Here is a 20105-nt window from a genome sequence, read left to right on the forward strand (position 1 = left end):
TATCACTGAGATTTGCTGCAAGTTGTGTACATGGAACTCTTCTCCTCGTTTTTAAGCCAGCATATTCTCCAAGCAGGAATCTTCAGTATTAACAGAGCAAGAACACAGGGAATAAAGAGGAACATAAACTGTTGTATGTTAAATATCGTAAGAGGTTGCCTGGACAACGAAAGGATGGATACAGACATGTAAGTGATGTACTGATGGAGGCATTGGTCCTGTGTGCTCCAGTTCCTTTCTTCCCTTTCGCCAAACTTCTCAACCTCATGTGTTGGGCACTGTAATTAGTCATTAGAGGAACTACAGATACTATTATGTCTATTTTAGCTGTTTTCATGATCATCTGTCATCCTACATATATTAATGGTTTTTTTAGGAATTTGAATATAATTTCAAGAGATTTTTTTTAATTAAAAATCCACTCTTTGGAAATAAAAAATGATCAGACCTAAATACCCAAGCCAAAGTCAATGACAATAGAATCAAGAGTTCCAAACTACAACAAGCTACAACAACTACAAAAGGGACCTGTTACACTAGCAGTCCAGGGGGCTCAGGGTGGCGGTAAGGGAGGCATGCTGGGAAATATGGCAGAAGGAGGTCAACACTTGGTGTGAAAATGGCCCTAAATTCATTGTTACTATGTACCATAAATACAACTGTGAAAGACTTATAATTCACATTGGTCTCCATAAAAATTACTAAAAAAAATGTTTACATTAAAAAATCCACTTTAACGGGACGATAAAACTTCTGCACATCTGAGCTGTAAAAGACATTTTTAACTTAATCTGCTTTTAGATTTTGGACACGTATGCTTAATAGTATTCCTCAAGGGAAATAAAATATAAAAATATGGGGCTAAATTAGTCTTTTCGTCATATTTTGTTATAATAAATAATGATAAGACTCATTTTTTTCTCGAAAGCCAACTGGACTTTGGAACAAAAGACAACACCACCAAATTCTATCATCTTTCAAAGGCATTGCTGAGATAGTGTCATAATGTACCATCGTGCTTACACTTCCTTTGCAATAACTGCCTGCATTTCTCAAACAAGGGTTCACATTTTCTCAATCTCCCACCCACACATACTCTTTTTCCCTGAGGAAAAAAGTTTCATTTTACATAACAACAGTGGAAGATCTGATTTTCCCAGGGGGTAAAAGTCGGTTCTTTATACACAGATTAAAAGCTATTTACCATGAATTGAGTTATTCAACATGAAGCAGCAGCTGCAGAATATTCTATGATAACTGATGAGCATTTTGACGATAATGACAATAAAAAGTGGAAAAGTAAATTGGACTGTTCCAAAAAAGAAAAGGCAACCGGTTCGTTTTTCAGTGGGCAAAAGACATAACGCAGATGGAGTCTGAGGAGACTTATCTGTGTACAGGCCATAAAATTAAAACAGAATGGCCAAAAGAACTCCCAAATGATGCTAAGTGGAGAAGAGAAGGGAAGGGGCTGTGGAACATGCTGGAAGGATCTCAACACTTGGTGATAACAAAGTGTAGCAGCACTCCAAGTACTATTAATACTTTTTAAACATTAATCCTGAAAAAAAACCGGTTGAAATATAAAATTAATAAGGGAATGGGGGAAGAGAAATAATATAGCATTGAAGATGCTTGCCTTGCCCACAGCTGACTTGGATTCTATGACAAGCATCCTTTATGGATTCGGAGTCCTTCCAGGAGTGATTCCCTGAGCATATAGCCAGGAGTAAGCCCTGAGCACCACTTGGTGTCTGACCACCACCAAGTAATGGGAGGATTCATTACAGTAAAAACCAAAAAACAATTATCTGAGGATCTGGGGGAAGGCTGCATGGAGAAAAGTAAAGAAAAGGAAAAAAGAAAGAAAAGTGAAGAGAAGAGAAGGAAGGAAGGAGGGAGGGAAGGGAGAGAAGGAAGGAAGGAAGGAAAGAAGGAAGGAAGGAAGGAAGGAAGGAAGGAAGGAAGGAAGGAAGGAAGGAAGGAAGGGAGGGAGGGAGGGAGGGAGGGAGGGAGGGAGGGAGGGAGGGAGGGAGGGAGGGAGGGAGGGGGAAGAAAAGAGAAGATAAGAGAAGGGAGAAAGGAGGAAGGGAGGGAAGGGAGAATATAAAGGAGGGAGGAAGAAATGGGAGAGTGAAAGAGAAGGAAATTAAAAATTTCTAACTGAAATTAGAAAAATTTAATTACTAAAGTAGTAAAAAAGAAATTCCTGTTACCATATATATAGTTTTAGCCTCACGATTCAATTCTAGATGTTTTAAGCTCTGTAATGAGGCTGGATTACGAGCTAAATGACCCTCAGGTATGAATCCAAGTCAAGGAAAGTTGTGTGTAAAGTTTTATAACTTCTCTAAGCCTTCTCTTTTGTTTTGAAATGAAATTTTCCTCGTCTTACAAAGCTCTTTTATGTAAGGTAAATTATAGAACCCATATGCCTTAAAATTTGTTCAGTAATGGTTATTGCTATCTATGGTTTTTACTGTTGTTCTTATTCGATGATCATTGAAACAGACTAAAAGATTAGGTTCTTAGGGAAGAGTAATATGGTCTTCTCTGAATACAAATAATAACATATATGTTTACCATGTACTTTTTTATTTTTATTCTTTCTATTTTCATTCTTCTCACTGCAGGCTGCAAAGACCTAATTTTAATTGAAAGAGAAGAGCTGGTCAAAGCACTAAATTTTTACTCTCATTAAAAGTGAACTGTTGGAGAGATAGTACAGTGGGTAGGGCATTTGCCTTGTATGAGCCCTACTCGGGTTTGATACCCAGCATTTCATATGAGCCCCAGAGTACCTCTAGGAGTAATTTCTGAGTGCAGAGCCAGAAGGAACCCCTAAGCATCATTAGGTGTGACCAAAAATTAAATTGTCCGACAAAAATAAAGAAACAAATTCTAATCTGAATAAGCAATAGAAGCCTTCTCTCTCTTTCCATTCATCCCATTCCTCCCTCCCTTAGACATACACACACACACACACACACACACACTGGTGCCTAGTGGTCACTCCCGGCAATGCTCAGGGGTTCATACATAATAGGAGCGATCAAACCAGGTTCACTGCCTGCAAGATAAGCATCTAAAGCCTGATACAATCTCCCTAGCCCTACCAATGATTTAAATCGTTAAAATTTCAGTAGAAAATGTACTAATAATCATTAAAGTGGCTCTTGGCATTTCCCAGTAACAAAGAAATCTGATTTATGACCATTTTTAATTAAAAAAAATGTTGGCAACCTCTTCATTATAAAAGTATGTTACTGAGAAACCCAGAATCTAGTGGGTATCACCTTAAGATAGTTCTATATGCACAGAACTGACTAATAATTCATTCGGTCTACAACCCAAAGCAGCCAGGATGGCACCTTAAATGAGAATTTCCACTGGTCTACCATCTGAAAAACTCGAGAATCGCAAGGGTTTGCAAAGGCAATACAAGCAATCAGACAAGCAAGCACATATGCTGTTTAATTCCCTAACGAACTATTTCTGCCTCGGATATAATGTGTGAGCATTTGGAAGGAAATCATGCCTCCACTCTTCCCTCTTAAAGGTCTATTTGGGAAGGGAGAAAATTACTCACAAGGTAGAAAAACCTACGGCAGATTAATCCATTCTAGCAAAGAAGTGCAAAGAGGGGCCAGAGTCAGTATAAGGGTAGATAAACTGATCTTTTTTAAATGTTTCTAAATTACATTTGGACAGAGCTCAGAGTGGAAGATGGCAGCAGGGAAGAAGATCTGGAAGATAGAAAATCTCTGATAGGAAGAACAAGCCATGCAAAATCGCCTGCTGTCTTATACTAAGGTCTGCTGCAAAGATGTATGAGGCTTGAGGAACTGATGTTCTACAAGAAGAAAATGAATCAGTAAGGCTTTGTTCCTTGCCATTAATTCATAATAAGAGGAACAGGGCAAGAAATAAAGTTGTACTTTAAAAAATGTCAAAGCAATATTTACAGAAGCCAAACTCTGTAAACAACCAAGATGCCCTTCAACAGATGAATGGCTAAAGAAATGGTGGTACATATACAAAATGGAATATTATGCAGCTGTCAGGAGAGATGAAATCATGAGATTTTTCTATATGTGGATGTCCATGGAATCTATTATGCTGAGTGAAATAAGTTAGAGGGAGAGAGATAGATAGACACAAAATAGTCTCACTCATCTATGGATTTTAATAAAAATTAAGGACATTATTGTAATAATCCCCAGAGATAATAGAGATGAGGGCCAGAGGACCTGTTCACAATATGAAGCTCACCACGAAGAGTGGTGAGTGCAGTTAGAGAAATAACTACAGCAAGAAGTATCCTGACAATGGTAATGAGTGATAGAAGTAGTAGAACGCCTGTCTTGAATACAAGCAAGGGATGGGGGAGGAGGGAGATAGGAGACATTTGGTGGTGGGAATATTGGTGAAGGAGGGTGTTCTTAATTACAGAACTTAAAGATAGTATTTAAAAATAAATAAATAAATAAATTTAAAAAGTCAAAGAAGCCTTCCTGGGAGCCGGGAGTCTAGCAGGAGGAGGCTTGGCAGGCCCACGCCATGCCGGAGGCCTGCTTGGCCAGGCCTAGGGGGGGGTGCGGGATTTGGGTAACCCCAGCACCCCTCTGCCGCCTTGCTCCAGATCTCCAGGGCTTCCCCGGGCCACACCCCTGGGCAAGCCGGTGAGTTGGGTCCCTTGGTGGAGTTTGAAGGTACCCTAGGCCTTCCCCCACTATCCATGCGGCTCCTTAGGGAGGGTCTGGGTGGGGCTCTGAACTTCTGTTCTCCCAGCTTCTTGAAGGATCTCTCCTTCCTGGGAGCCGGGAGTCTAGCAGGAGGAGGCTTGGCAGGCCCACGCCATGCCGGAGGCCTGCTTGGCCAGGCCTAGGGGGGGGGTGCGGGATTTGGGTAACCCCAGCACCCCTCTGCCGCCTTGCTCCAGATCTCCAGGGCTTCCCCGGGCCACACCCCTGGGCAAGCCGGTGAGTTGGGTCCCTTGGTGGAGTTTGAAGGTACCCTAGGCCTTCCCCCACTATCCATGCGGCTCCTTAGGGAGGGTCTGGGTGGGGCTCTGAACTTCTATTCTCCCAGCTTCTTGAAGGATCTCTCCTTCCTGGGAGCCAGGAGTCTAGCAGGAGGAGGCTTGGCAGGCCCACGCCATGCCGGAGGCCTGCTTGGCCAGGCCTAGGGGGGGGTGCGGGATATGGGAAACCCAACACCCCTCTGCCGCCTTGCTCCAGATCTCCAGGGCTTCCCCGGGCCACACCCCTGGGCAAGCCGGTGAGTTGGGTCCCTTGGTGGAGTTTGAAGGTACCCTAGGCCTTCCCCCACTATCCATGCGGCTCCTTAGGGAGGGTCTGGGTGGGGCTCTGAACTTCTGTTCTCCCAGCTTCTTGAAGGATCTCTCCTTCCTGGGAGCCGGGAGTCTAGCAGGAGGAGGCTTGGCTGGCACTGGTAATCTCTGTCCAGTCTACATTTTCAAAATCGCGCGGGGGCTATCGCCCCCGCGCGCACAAGAAACATTAATAGTACTCTCACAAGAAACATTAATAGTACTCACTATCATTGAATTATGTTTTTATGTATGCAGAATGTCCATTTTGTACTCTGCCCTTTTGCATACCCCTTCATAAGTTCATATTTCTCTTTAACTTCTTTAACTCCTATCATCATTACTCCTTTTTTACCCTTTCTAACTTAAGTACTGTTGAGTCCTAATTCACAGACCAAAGTGGTGCCCTAGAGTTATCACCCACCCAATTATTTTAAAAGGCATAAAAAGGACACATATCTTTTCAACATTTTATGGGTGTTTTCTTTGACGGCTATAACTTTTGCTAAATACTTTCTTATACAGTGATGATCCCTCCCCCCATGTTTTTTATCTTCTCTTTATGAACTGCTCAATATGGAATTTGGTGTGAAAGAATCCCTCAGTTTAATACTTATGTTTGAACCAAGTCATGGGTCTTGTTGGAAATGTTCTTATGCCCCCATATATCTGATAGCACCACGTGGCTTTATATCTTGTTTGCGTAGGCACACTAACATAGGAAAATACTATACATACCAATAAGTTCTTATCTAATAGAAATGGGAACTCACAAATCTTGTAGTGCAATGAGACCTTACACCCTGAACATTGACATAAAGACCTGGCACAGGCCTCAGAAGAATGGGCATTCTCCATTTACCCCTTGATCTACAGAAGACATTTACAAAACATCCAAGGTTGTATATAACATCACCTGGAGGCATTCCTGTACCAGGGACGACCCTACAGCTGCTCTGACATCGATCTACTCAAAAGAGACATCCCTTAACACTGAGAAGACAACAAGAACAATGACCTGTTTACTGGACAGGGCTTGCTCTATTGCCCCTTTATGGTGAGGTTTGTCTATAACATCACCTGGAAGCAATCCTCTACCACGGAAGACCCTACCACTGCTCAGACATCGTCCTGCTCAAAAGAGACTTCCCTTAACACTGAGAAGACTTAACAACAACAACCTGCTTACAGGACAGGGCTTCCTGCATTCCCCTTTCATGGTGAGGTGAAACGAAAAGGCACTCCACATCATGACTTCAATGTAGGACATGCAGATTCCAGAATCTTTAATACAGAAACATGAGACCAACAACAGAGACTGTGTGATAAGTGTGTTGGCGCTACGGACAATGTCTTGGAGTGAACGATAACTTTCCTGAGGCCTAGAGCTGGTCTTATGCCAGGAAACTTCAGGGGTAGGATCTCTTTGTATTTAGGCCAAGGCTATTCCTTTCCATGCCTCTCATATTTTGGTGGGCCTATGCAAACAACAATTGCCACTCTAACACCGTTTTTACTGTGCTCCTTTGACTCTAATCCTTAAAACACACCCACTTAAAATTTGAGGTTAACTTAAGCTAATATGCATGTACATGGAAATGTAAAAAATACTATGCCTCTAATGTTTAAGGAGTTACGTAAGTTTGATGGCTTTAGATTGCCTTGTGTGCTGTTAAGAAATATTATAATGTGCTACAATCTGGGGACTTGAGGGAAAAAGTAATTGCACATGGATTCTGTTTTATTTATCTTAACTTTCTTTGGTGAAAATTCAAAGTTAAGATATCAGCAAGGGGACTTCTTCTGATAATTATGTTATGGGTGATTGTCCTTCCACTGTAACTTTACCTTATCCTCTTTCTTTGCATCTTTTGTTCTCATAATTCATAATAAAAAATTATAAAAAAAAAAAAAAAGTCAAAGAAGATTAGACTAAGTTTCCCAGCATCTGAAATCCATTCGCAGCTGCTGCAGAGTCACTGTTGTCTTCGGTGTCTGCATTAACTTTTCCAACTAAAGGAGAAGTGACAAATCTGTCATGGCCCAAACAGAACAGTGATGAGGAAGCAAGTGGGTACCAAAGTCACCTAACAATGTGCATTCAGGGGTGAAGGGGATAGCACCCTTTAGTGGAAAGGTGAACTTTAGTATTGCAGAATTATGACCCTCCGTGGAATCCGTAAAGCCTTACCAGAAGTCCTCTCCACTGATTTGCAAACTTCCCTTCTAGTTTCTGATTAAAGACATTGCACAGGCCTCCCATACAGAGCTTGACTTTCAGGGTTCCGCAACTAGTGTTTTACAAGAGGCTTGTGAAGTCCATCTGGTCTTCCTGTTGACCACACCAACCTGTGTGGAATCCATGCCAAATGTACAATTGTTATACCAAAAGATATCCAAGCCAGCATGCCAAATGCATGAAGAACATGCTTCAGAGTCCACTATGATGGGAAACCTTTCATTCCTTAAAAAAAAAAATTTTGTTTCAAACAGATTCACCACACCATCCCCGCCATTCCCACCACCAACTCTACTGTCCCCTTAAGGTCAAAGCGACCGAAGTTAGTGACTGCCAGAGGGAAATGGACAGAAATCGGGTATTGGTAGTGTTCCCATGTACATTTGTGTGTGAATTGTTCATATCAATGCAGATCCATAATTCATTAACGCAGATCAAAATTTTTCTGTGGATCAAGTTTCAGTGGTTCAAATTCATAATTATTATAAACAAACCTGTTTAAATTTTCTTGGTAATGCCAGCATTTGGAATTTTGGAAGCACGTAAATTTCTTTTTGATGTCAACTAAACATTGTGTGATTTTTTTTTTTTTAATCAAAGTAGATTCCATTCACTTATACCTGGTGGTGCCTGGGACTTACTCCTGTATCTATGCTCAGGGATCACTCCTGGTGGGCCTCAGACCATTTGTGATGCTGGAAAACAACATGGGTCAGCCACATGCAAGGCAAATGTGTCCCACTCACTATATTCTCTGGTCGAACCACCATACTTCTCTTTTTTTGCTTTTGTTTTAGTTTCTGAGACAAACCCAGTGGTGCTCTGCACTCAAGGATATGCCTAGATGTGATTATGGGACTATATGTGGTGGCCAAATCAAACCCAGATCAGCCACATGAAAGGCAAGCACTCTACCCTACTGTACTAGCGCTCAGTCCCTAACTGTACTTTTCTAACTCAAGAGTCTTAGATGAAACCCAAAGTTTTTAATGTTGTCTACATTTTGTGCTTATTCCTATAAGTGTGCTAGTAAAATACATTGAATTATGATACACAAAATTCCCAAAACCCACCTCTACAAGTGAATTCAGAAATCTGGATTCACATTGTAAATGGAGAGGGGCTTAAGAAAAATTTTTTATTACATTTCAAAATGTCCCTAGCATGAAGGACCTTCACCCAGACAGTTACCCAAATTCAAATAAGAAACGAGGCACATGGCAGTAAAGGAAAAAGACAGAACCAATAAGAGCCTCAAGACTGCTCTAAGACTCATCTCTTGAACTGCTTCTCAGAGACCAGCTCTCAGGATGAGAATCTGGAAATACAAGAACAATCGGAGACTCGAGTTTGCTGCCTTTTTGGGCAAGACAAAGACAATGATGGCACCAGCTCTTGGTAGATGTACCTTGCAGTCAGAGCTCTGTGACTGAGCTATTCCCCCCCAGGGAAGATGTGCTCTGGAAACTACTGCACTGTAAGCCAAACACCACAAGTCTTAAAAGTGAACTACTGACCCAATCCCTACAGCAACCAATTCAGGAGATGCTGGGGAGACAATCCAGGAAACAGCCGTACAAACAGGGAATAAGCTAGAACTCTTTCAGTGAAATGACAAAGGTCACAACTTTTTATATTTTGGAACTGAAAGTGACAGAGATTAGTTACTGCTGTGGTGTAGAGCAGTCACCAGAAAAGCATCAGGTCAGTTGTGACCAGTACTTAAGTTTATCTATGTAGTCACAAAATTACTCCAAAAATATTTCAATCATCTATTTTATTTCTATTAAAATATAACTTGTGGCCCCCTTGTAAGGATCCATGAGATTATATAATGACTTCAGATTATGTAACTCGGAAGTTATGAGCTTCCTAGATTATGTAATATCTAAAAATCATGGACGCATTTATTTTCTTTCAATCTATGATGTAATTCTCCCTGGAAAACATGCATAAGTTATGAGGTGTTTGCACATGTAACAATTTAAAACGGCTCAGCACTGAACGCAATGCCTGGTACATAAATCATTTTTTTTCTGTATATGCAAGTCAGTGACTAAAAGAACATTAGCCTAGAATTTTAAAACTGCAGATTTTAGTAAAACTACAGTCATCGATACTGTTTTCATCTTCCTTGGTTTTTAATTCAGGAACCATTTTCTTTTTGCTTGGTTGAATAATCCAATTTAATTTTACTAAACAATCCTCAAGACGGTGAAAATTACTAACATTTAAAAACTAATTATACACTAGTAACCCACAAACTGGGTCATACATTGGGCTCCATCACGATTCAAACCACTCTACCTCTAAAACTTTTACTAAGCGGTTATTTCCTTCTGTAGTGACAACCTGTACCAATGCCAACGGTTGAATCTCTTCAAATCTAGACAATCTTCAGGAAATTAGTACTCCTGGATCCTCCCCCTCCAGCTTCTTAGCCAGGTTCAGATCTTCCTATTCTATCACATCCAGAGTCAAGCATTTAATCTGCTCAACAAATATTTCATTATCTTGACTTACTCCCACATTTTATCTTACCAGGCTCCACCACAATAAGCCCATGTATTTTCTCTTCTGGGAGACCAAAAAATTGGGAAAATATATTTATCTATTCTTAGAAATGGTGTTTATCTGTCTTTGACTACAAATGCATACCACCAAGCCTGACCCGGGTACTAATTTAGTGTTTTGCAAGTTATTTTACTCATCTTGTTTTATTTCATCTCACATTTTCCATGAACTGCTGTTACAAATATTTCCCAGTTTTTCAAAGTTACCGAAATATCCACCATCCCACTATAATCCCAGGAGGTAATTGTATCTTCAAGTAGGATAAGAGAAAAAAAAATAGAGAAAAGGTTTACTCAATTTTCTTCTCTTATCATTACATTTATCATAATGTTTACACTCCTCCCTCTCATTAAATTCAAAAGATTCCCTCAAACCAGTTCACTGAACATTTATTAACGATGAACACAAAGTCAAGATTTTTACTGGGAGTACTCCTAGTATATTCATTAGCTTCGTCATTAAATCTGGAAACAAGGGAGCTAGAGTGATAGTGAAAGGGTAAGTCTTTTTGCAAATGGCTGGCCTGGGTTCAATCCACAGCACCCCATATGGTCCCCTGAGCCCACCAGGAGTAATTCTTAAGTGCAGAGCCAGGAGTAACTTCTGAGCACTGCCAGGTGTAGGGCTCCCCCACCAAAATAATAATTTTGTGAAGTATAATAATACTTTACAAGCAGTATAAGAAACCATAAGCTGAAGTATTTTACAAGAATGGGCATAGTATCAATGGAACAACTCACAAAGTTAGATAAAATACCCATTAACCACAGTCCCTACAAAAGAACTTTCTCCTTTGCAAATCTCTGCTCTTGTCCTTCCTGTTGGCCATTCTCTACAATTTCTCAGTTTAATGTTTGATCAAGTGACTTTTATTATTGTAAGAAATATATTAAACAATAAAATAAACAATTTACCACCTGTGACATGTAAAGCAACTCGTCTTTTTGTCACTCCTTTTCTTCACAGAGAGGCCCTTGAAAATATCATTGCCCCTTCCTTTCATAATCAATGAATTCTCTAGTCTGCTGCTAGTTTAGAACCCACTATTGTGGGGGGTGGAGAGATAGCACAGGGGGTAAAGTGCATGCCTTGTACACAGCCAACCCTGCTTTCAACCCTGGTATCTCATATGCTCCCATGAGCACTGCCAGGAGTACTTCCTGCATGCAGAATCAGAAGTCGACTCTGAACACAACGGGATATCCTCCATTCCTATCAAGTCACCATTATGATCATAACTTAGTTATATCATTTAAGACATGATGCCATTTATAATAGAGGGAAATAAATTCACATTTTAATGTGTTAGATGATATGATTTTTATTTTACTCCTTAATTTTTGGGGCCACACATATAGGTACTTAGGGATCAACCCTGGCATGCTTAGGGGGTCCATATAGAGTGACAAGAATTGACTATATGTCAGCCATGTGCATGGCAATGCCCTGCCCACTATACTATTATTATTCCAGCCCATATTTCATATGTTAGTTTCGAATCATATTATTGATATAAAATTATTAAAATACATTCCCTAAAACTTACTAAATAAGAGGTAAAATTCATATATCAAACTTAGTATTGGGTCAACCCGGGCTCAATCCCCAGCACCCATGTTTCCTTGAGCATTGCCAAGACCTGAGCACCACTGGAAATGGCCCCAAAACAAAACCAAAAAATTCAAATAAAATAAAATAACAACAAATAAGACTAATAGATTTCTGGGGGGACAGAAAAGGATAAATGAATCAACACTATTCTTTTCCTGCTAAAAAGACTGCATAGAGATCACAGCACTGAAGAAAACCAGTATTTCTTTAAACACTGACCCGACCCAACCCCCCATAAAAGTAATGCATAGGGCCACCCCTGTTCAGGGAATCTTTTAAATTCATCCCCACTTCCAAATGCTGAAGAATGCAGATAGGATCATCCATAGCAACTGGATGGCGTTCCTCTTTTGCTGAAAGCAGTCCTTTTACAATTTGTCTATAAAACACCACCAAATGCTGGCTTCTAAAATAACTGGAAGCAAATGTGATCGTGAGGAAAAAAAATAGGAAAAGAATAAAATTCTAATGCTATTACTGTCAAGTAAATCTTTCAGAGTCCCCAAAGAGCAAACTTAACAACTATATTGTTGGTAACGGAAATATTTTTCCTAACTTGGCTCAAGTCACTGACTTGACATTCAGGAGAGCACTACAAGTGGACAAAGAAATGATCTTATGGCTGATTTGTCTCCCCTGCAATTTATCATCCATGCTCCCTAACCTGGCAAGGACCACAGCTGCCAGTGGCCTGGGATTTCTAAAACAGCTGGATGACACCCAGGTGAAGATGCTCAGAACTTCTGAGGTGACACTCTTTTTCCTGATGTGCTAAAACCAGGGTTTTCCAGCCCCTTCTCTTTTTGCTTCCCCCCACAGTGTATATTTTTCTTTTTGTGGACAACAATTGAATAACTGGAAACTGCTTGAAGTGCTTATGATTCCACTTGGGATCATTTTAATACTTTTGCAGATGGGTTGGAGCTATTTTTTCTTTCGTCAAAATGAAGCATGAACTGTAAATCATTTTGTCTAATTCCTGTACTGATATATAAAATAACCCTTGAGATGAAGTCTTTTTTTTTTTTACTTAACAATGGAGTCATTACTGGTGAGTTGGGTAGCAATGCCAACAAGGGTATATGACAAGCAGCCTAGTCACCGAGAATACCCATGATAAAAATCCTCATTATGAGTCCCCCCCACCAAAGGATGCTGAGACAAGGACTTGGGTTAGTGGATGTTGCTTGGGAGAGTGAATGATGAGAAGGAATCATGAAATCTGACTGTGACAAAGCAAAGCCAAAAATGACAGTCTTGCAGAACAGGGGTTTTAATTGTCGGGACATTCTGTATCTTATAATTGTTCCATAAAGGATAGGGAAACGAAATATTTATTTTCTGGTTTCAGTTCTTTATTGGTTGAAAAATTCAAGGCCAGCCCCACACAAAAGTAGTGAGTTCCCACAGCACAAAAGAAAGTGGCCCACTAAAGAAACTCATCATTAACTGAGGTGAAAATTTATGAGTGTCTCAGGAAGTGCCTACCAGGAATTAACTAAGAGAAAGGCCAAGAATCTGTCAACAGCATTTGCTGCCCAGTTTGTTGCTTTGTCAAGCCACCATGTTCTGCTATTCATCATCCCAGAATGTTCTTCTGAATCCTCCTGCTGTCAAAGATGATAGACAAATATTATAGGTTTGTAAGCCAAAACTACAACAGTCATCAGTTTTCTCCTGGGACCATCCTCAACCCCAGGGTTTCCACCATTAGAGTTCTCAAGAGGTCATGATATTGCTGATCTTCACCACTTTGCAACCTTATTGGGCAACAACTCTTCAAACTTTCACCAAACAGTCACAGGTCTTCTTTCAATACAATGATCTTTGCTGTTTTGAGCCTTTCTCATACAGACTGCTTCAACCCTCTTTATCTTGTTGGGAGTCAAACCAGAAACTATCATTTCTTATAGACTGATTCCCTCCACTGTGACTTACACTCTTCTCTTACTGTTCTAGTCCTGGCAGCAGATGTAGTTATTTTTAAAAAGTTAAAATTAGAAGGTTGAAAACCTTCATTAAACTATGAGTATCAAAAGAACAAAGACTTTCAGTCTCCTCTAAACACTCAACCCTAGTGTCCAATAGCAAAGGATCCCCCAAAACACACTTGTAGTAAAAAATGCAAACATGGATCACGCAACACAATACAAAATAGAAGCAATCGTCAATATCTGGAATATAGCCAAAATCTGGAATCCACGCAAATGCCTGACGACAGATGAGTAGCTAAAGAAACTGTGGCACATCGACACAACAGAATACTACACAGCAATTAGAAAAAAAATGAAGTCATGAAATTTGCCTATACATGGAGGTATATGGAAACTATTATGTTGAGTTAAATAAGTCAGATGGAGAGAGATAGACACAGAATAGTCTCACTCACTTGTGGGATTTAAGAATAATTAAAGAAAAAATGGTAATATACCCAGGAAAAATAGAGATGTGGGCCAAAGGACCAGCCCACATTATGAAACTTACCACAAAGAGTGGTAAGAGTGGGCCCAGAGAGATAGCACAGCTATCTTGCCTTGCAAGCAGCCGATCCAGGACCAAAGGTGGTTGGTTCAAATCCTGGTGTCCCATATGGTCCTCCATGCCTGCCAGGAGCTATTTCTGAGCAGACAGCCAGGAGTAACCCCTGAGCAACGCTGAGTGTGGCCCAAAAACAAACAAAAAAAGAGTGGTAAGAGCAATTAAAGAAATAACTATGCTAACAACTACCATGACAATGATAGAGAGAGAAATACAATGCTGTCTCAAAGATAGGCAGGGGATAAGGAAGGAGGGAAATGGGGACTATTGGGGCAGAAAAGGAACAGTAGTGAAAGGGGGTGGGCTTGCTATGACTTTAACCCAATAATGAACAAGTTTGTAACCCTCGTGCTTAAATAAATTACTTTCTTTAAAAAAAAAAAATAGCAGGGGCCGGGAAGGTGGCGCTAGAGGTAAGGTGTCTGCCTTGCAAGCACTAGCATAGGACAGACCGCGGTTCGATCCCCAGCGTCCCATATGGTCCCCCCAAGCCAGGGGTGATTTCTGAGCGCATAGCCAGGAGTAACCCCTGAGCGTCAAACAGGTGTGGCCCAAATACCAAAAAAAAAAAAAAAAAAAAGCAAAACGTTAGCTTTGTGCAAGAGCAATAAAAAGTATACTAAAGGCACTCAGGCATATTAGGAGGAGATAAGGAAGAAAATTTATCTTATAATATGGATAGTTCTGGGTGATTCTAAGAACTTATAAAAGTAGAAGCCAGGGCCAGAGAAATAGGACAGAGGTTAAATAACTTACTTACCTTACATGCAGTAGACCTTGGTTTTTCAACTGGCTCTGCATGTGATCCCCTGAGCACTGCCAGAATTAGCCCCCAAACCAAATAAAATTTAAAAAACAGAGACCTAGTTTTGACTGAAAACTGTTTGGAAACAAAGGTAGTTCATTGGTTATCTTGGAAAATAAAATCTAGGAAGCTAAGGATTACAGTTGAGTCATCATTGGTGAAGCATCAAATAATCACTCATGTCAGATATCAGGAATATTTAATCACAGTCCTGGTTCCACCATGTCCTTGTCTCAGTCTTTGTTTCCAGTATGCTCAAAAAGCAATCTGGTCTGATTATTTTTGGTTCACCAGAGATATTTATGCTCCATTGGGAAAATGGCAACCTGGCTGCCAGAGCCATTTTTCACTTTCTCAAAATTTACTCAGAAGATCTCAGAATGACTTAAATCATCATTGAATTGATTTCAAATTCATTCTAAACCTAGAGGATCGTGTAAACTTGAACTTATAATTGGCCATCTCAACTTCCTGGCAGGCACCAGGAAGAGAAAAGAAAATCAGATATTTCCATCTCCAACACAAATTCAAGAGCTCACAGTTTAAAAGAAAAAACAAATACTCAAGCTGATAAAAACACAAACACAAAAAAGGGTCCAAGATGAAATTATGTATGGGATGTGACACACAACTGAAAGGAGCAAAGTAAACATTTTTATGGAGGAGTGGGGAGTTGGAATGGGGGACAAAGTTCTCCATGACAAGTCATTTCTGCATCAGATGGGAAACAGAACTCTGGAGTCAGTCAGAAAGGTGACGCATACCTTTGGTTCAAGTCACAGTACAATATATGTAACTGGGACATCTTAGTAAGATATGAACTGGCATAATAGAGTGGAATACAGAAGTTAGGTTGATGTTGCAACTAACGTATTCTCAAAATTAAATAATTCTTGGAATGGTATTTTAAAAACTTTTTCTTTAAATAACCATGAGGTACAGATTTAAAAAGCTGTTGATGGTCGAGTTTCAGTCATACAGTTTTCCAAGACTCCTCCCTTTTTGTGCATATATTTTTTAATTCCACTTGTAGACTAGACGTTTTTCAGGTACAGAAAGAGTTTGTTATGTATTTTCCTACATAAGAAAATCTAGGAGGCAATGGCTTAGGAAAAACACAAAGCTTTATGTTTGGACTATCCCCCACATTATGGTAAAGCAAGGCATATTGTACGGTTTCAGATATGAATTTCTTGGACGACTGAAAGTTTTCTTTCCTTCACCCATATTTTCAGAATTCGCATGCACCAAAATTGACCTAAAACAAACGAAAACTCCTTGGGGCTGTGTCAGACTTAAGAATATGAGCCACACAAAGAATAAAGGCGCATTCTAAAACAATGCTAGGTATAGTATGAGCTCCATTAAGTAAAACTGAGCACGGAAGAGGAAGTGAATCATATCAATACTAAGCTCTTTAGCTTAGTTTTCTAGTTATCATTCTAGAACTGGAGGTAACGTAGCAATGAAATTTAGATCAATCCCCCCCAAAAATAAATTACTTTATCATGAATACATGTGATTGGAAAAAAAATTCAAAACTTTCCCACTTAAATGTATAATCAGGTATTTTTTTGTTTGTTTTTGGTTTTTGGGTCACACCGGCAGTGCTCAGGGATTACTCCTGGCTCTATACTCAAAAAGCGCTCCTGGCAGGCTCAGGAGACCATATGGGATGCCGGGATTAAAACCACTGTCCTGCATGCAAGGCAAATGCCCTGCCTCCATGCTATCTCTCCAGCCCCATAAACCAGATATTTTTTAATACCAGGAATAGCTAACCCATAACACTTTAAGGCTCATGCCCTGACACACACATGCATACATATATGTACATATATTACTAATTAATAGCAACAGTAAAGAGGAATAATGGCTTATGAGGACTAGAGATGAGGATTTTGAATCAGGAATTTGTAATCACTGAACACAGAATCTCACCAGGAAAACAAAAATGTTAAGGAGTTGGATGGTAGCAATGACTGTAGAGAAAATATAAATGTATACAGCACCACCAACTGTGTGATTATAAGTGATTAAAATAATAATTCTTAATTAATAAAGAGGGCCATAAATATAGTGTGATAGGCCGAGAGTTTGTAGTGGTCTGGGCTCAATTCCAACACCACAGAACACAAAGCAGAGATACAAACTCAGGATAGTAAAATGACGAAAGCAGTGAAACAAGTGATGTCCTTCAGAAGAGAGAGGACAGCTTAGAAGGAACAGAATAAGTGAAAACTGGAAGCAGCACTGGGGAAACTCTCTCTTATGCAAAAAGGAACAGAGATACCACTAATAATCAACAGGGAGCTGCAAATCAAAACAATAATGAGGTACCATCTCACACCACAGAGACTGGCACACATCATAAAGAACAAGAACAATCAGTGCTGGCAGGAATGTGGAGAGAAAGAAACTCTCATGCACTGCTGGTGGGAATGCCATCTAGTCCAGCCCTTATGGAAAACAATATGGAGATTCCTCAAAAAACTGGAAATTGAGCTCCCATATGATCCAGCTATACCACTCCTAGACATATACCTTAGGAACACAAAAATACAATTCAAAAATCCCTTCCTCACACCTATATTCAATGCAGAGCTATTTACAATAGCGAGAGTCTGAAAACAACCAAGAAGCCCTTCAACAGATGAATGGCTAAAGAAACTGTGGTACATACACACAATGGAATATTATGCAGCCATCAGGAAAAATGAAGTCATGAAAATTTCCTATATATGAATGGACATGGAAACTAATATGCTGAGCGAAATAAGTGACAGGGAGAGCGATAGACACAAAATAGTCTCACTCATCTGTGAGATTTAAGAAAAATAAAAGACAGTATGGAAATAATTTCCCAGAGAAATAGAGATGAGAGTCAGAAGGACCAGTCCATGATATGAAGTTTACCACAAAGGGTGGTGAGTGCAGTTAGAGAAATAACTACACTAACAATTATCATGACAATGGTAGTGAGTGAGAGAAATAGAATGCCTATCTTGAAGACAGGTGGTGGTGAGGAGGGAAGACAGGATGGGTGAGGAGGAAGATGTGGGGGATTGCTAGAGGGAAGGTTGCAGTGGTGAAGGGGCGTATACTTTAAAATGACTGAAACCCCAACTACAAACATGTTTGTAACCATGATGCCTAAATAAAAATATTAAAAAATAAATACCCCCATGCCAGAGTGGTCTTCAGGGCCACACCTGGTAAATCAGGCCCCGGGGGGAGGGTAGGGGAGAGAAATTCCTCCCCTATGCATCCACAAACTACAGAGGCAGGGGCTGTACCAGAATATTCCACATGCCAGTTCTTCTGTTTCTCTTCAGCTGGTATGTTGGGGGCTCTGGGCAGGACAGCTAGCCATAGGCCCCCTGGGCTGACCACTTAGTCCAGGGGACTGAGATCCCCCCATGCCAGACTGGTCTTCAGGGCCATGCCTGGTAAATTGGGCCCTGGGGGGAGGGTGGGGGAGAGAAATTCCTCCCCTATGCATACTGGACCCCATTCAGGAGTTCTTTTCTTCCTAGTATTCATTATAAAAAGCACAGGGGCGCAAATGCGCCCACGCGACATATATACTTTTTTACAACACCCAAAAATATTCTTAATTCTCGACTGTTTCTAGGGAAAAAAATGGAGTTCCCTAGATTTGGAGGATAATATTCAAATAGGTCTCTAAAATCAGTGTATATGTAGACGTGACTTCCTATACAGTGGTCTTCTCTGACTGCCAAGCCTAATCCAAAAACAATTCAACTATACAATGTATATAGCCCCTCTGATATATTGCCCCTCCCCCACACCAGAGCCCCTTCTACTTCCTCAACTCCCTATCCAAATTCATTATCTTCTCCTTAATTAACCTTCTTTACCCTCAGTTCTTTAATTTTTAGGCACCAAGACCGACCCTGTGCCCCAACAGATTCTGCCCTTTCGCACACCCCTACAAAGCTCATTATTACTCCTTAACTCTCTCACCCCCAACCATCAGTACCCCACATTTACCCTTTTTAACTTCAGTAGTACACAGTTCTAATCACAGACCAAAGCCATGCATTGGATTTAACAACCCCCAACTGTTTCAAAAGACATAAAATGGACACATATGTCTTTTGAATATTTTATGTGTATTTTCTTTAACAGCTATAACTCTTTCTAAATATTCTTTTACTGTGACGATTCTACCCCCTTTTTATCTTGTCTTCTATTTGTGAGCTGTTCAATAAAGAATTTTGGTGGAAGAGTCCCTCAGTTTAATGCTGTTGATTGAACCATGTCATGGGGATTGTTGGACTTGTCCTTATGGCCCCCATATGCGCCGATAACACCACGTGGCATTGTTCCTTGTTTGCATAGGCACATTAAAATGGGAAAATACTTTACATACAAATAAGATCTTATCTAATAGAGATTGGAACACACAAATCCCGTAGTGCAATGGGACCTTACACCCTGAACATTGATATAATGACCTGGACAGGCCTCAGAAGAATGGGCATCCTCCATTCACCCCTGAAACAGGGAAGCTATCTACAAAACATCCAAGGTTTTTTATAACAACACCTGGAAGCAATCCTCTACCAGAGAATACCCTACCACGGCTCTGACATCAACCTGCTCAAAAGAGACTTCCCTTAACACTAAGAAGACTTGACAACAACAACGACCTGCTTACAGGACAAGGTTCTCTGCATTGCCCTTTAATGGTGAGGTGAAATGAGAGGACGCTCTGTACCATCCTGACTGCAATATAGGATATGCAGATTCCAGGATCTTTAATACAGAAATATGCTACCAACAACAGAGACTGTGTGAAAAATAAAAGTGTATTGGCACTACAGACAATGACCTGGATTGGACAAACTAGTTTGCCTGGAGCCTAGAGTTGGTCTTATGCCAGGAAACTTCAGGAGTAGGGTCTCCTTGTATTTAGGCCAAGGCTTTTCCTTTCCATGTCCCTCATATTTTGGTGGGCCTATGCAAACAATAATTGCCAC

General features: G+C 40.3%; 1 protein-coding gene across 1 annotated transcript in view; it reads right to left on the reverse strand.

The window, feature by feature from the left end:
- BICC1 (BicC family RNA binding protein 1) overlaps positions 1–20105 on the reverse strand; it is a 309226-nt gene that overhangs the window by 107926 nt on the left and 181195 nt on the right. The window lies entirely within an intron of this gene.

This window comes from Suncus etruscus, chromosome 17 (assembly GCF_024139225.1).
Source record: "Suncus etruscus isolate mSunEtr1 chromosome 17, mSunEtr1.pri.cur, whole genome shotgun sequence".
NCBI classification, from domain to species: Eukaryota; Metazoa; Chordata; class Mammalia; order Eulipotyphla; family Soricidae; genus Suncus; species Suncus etruscus.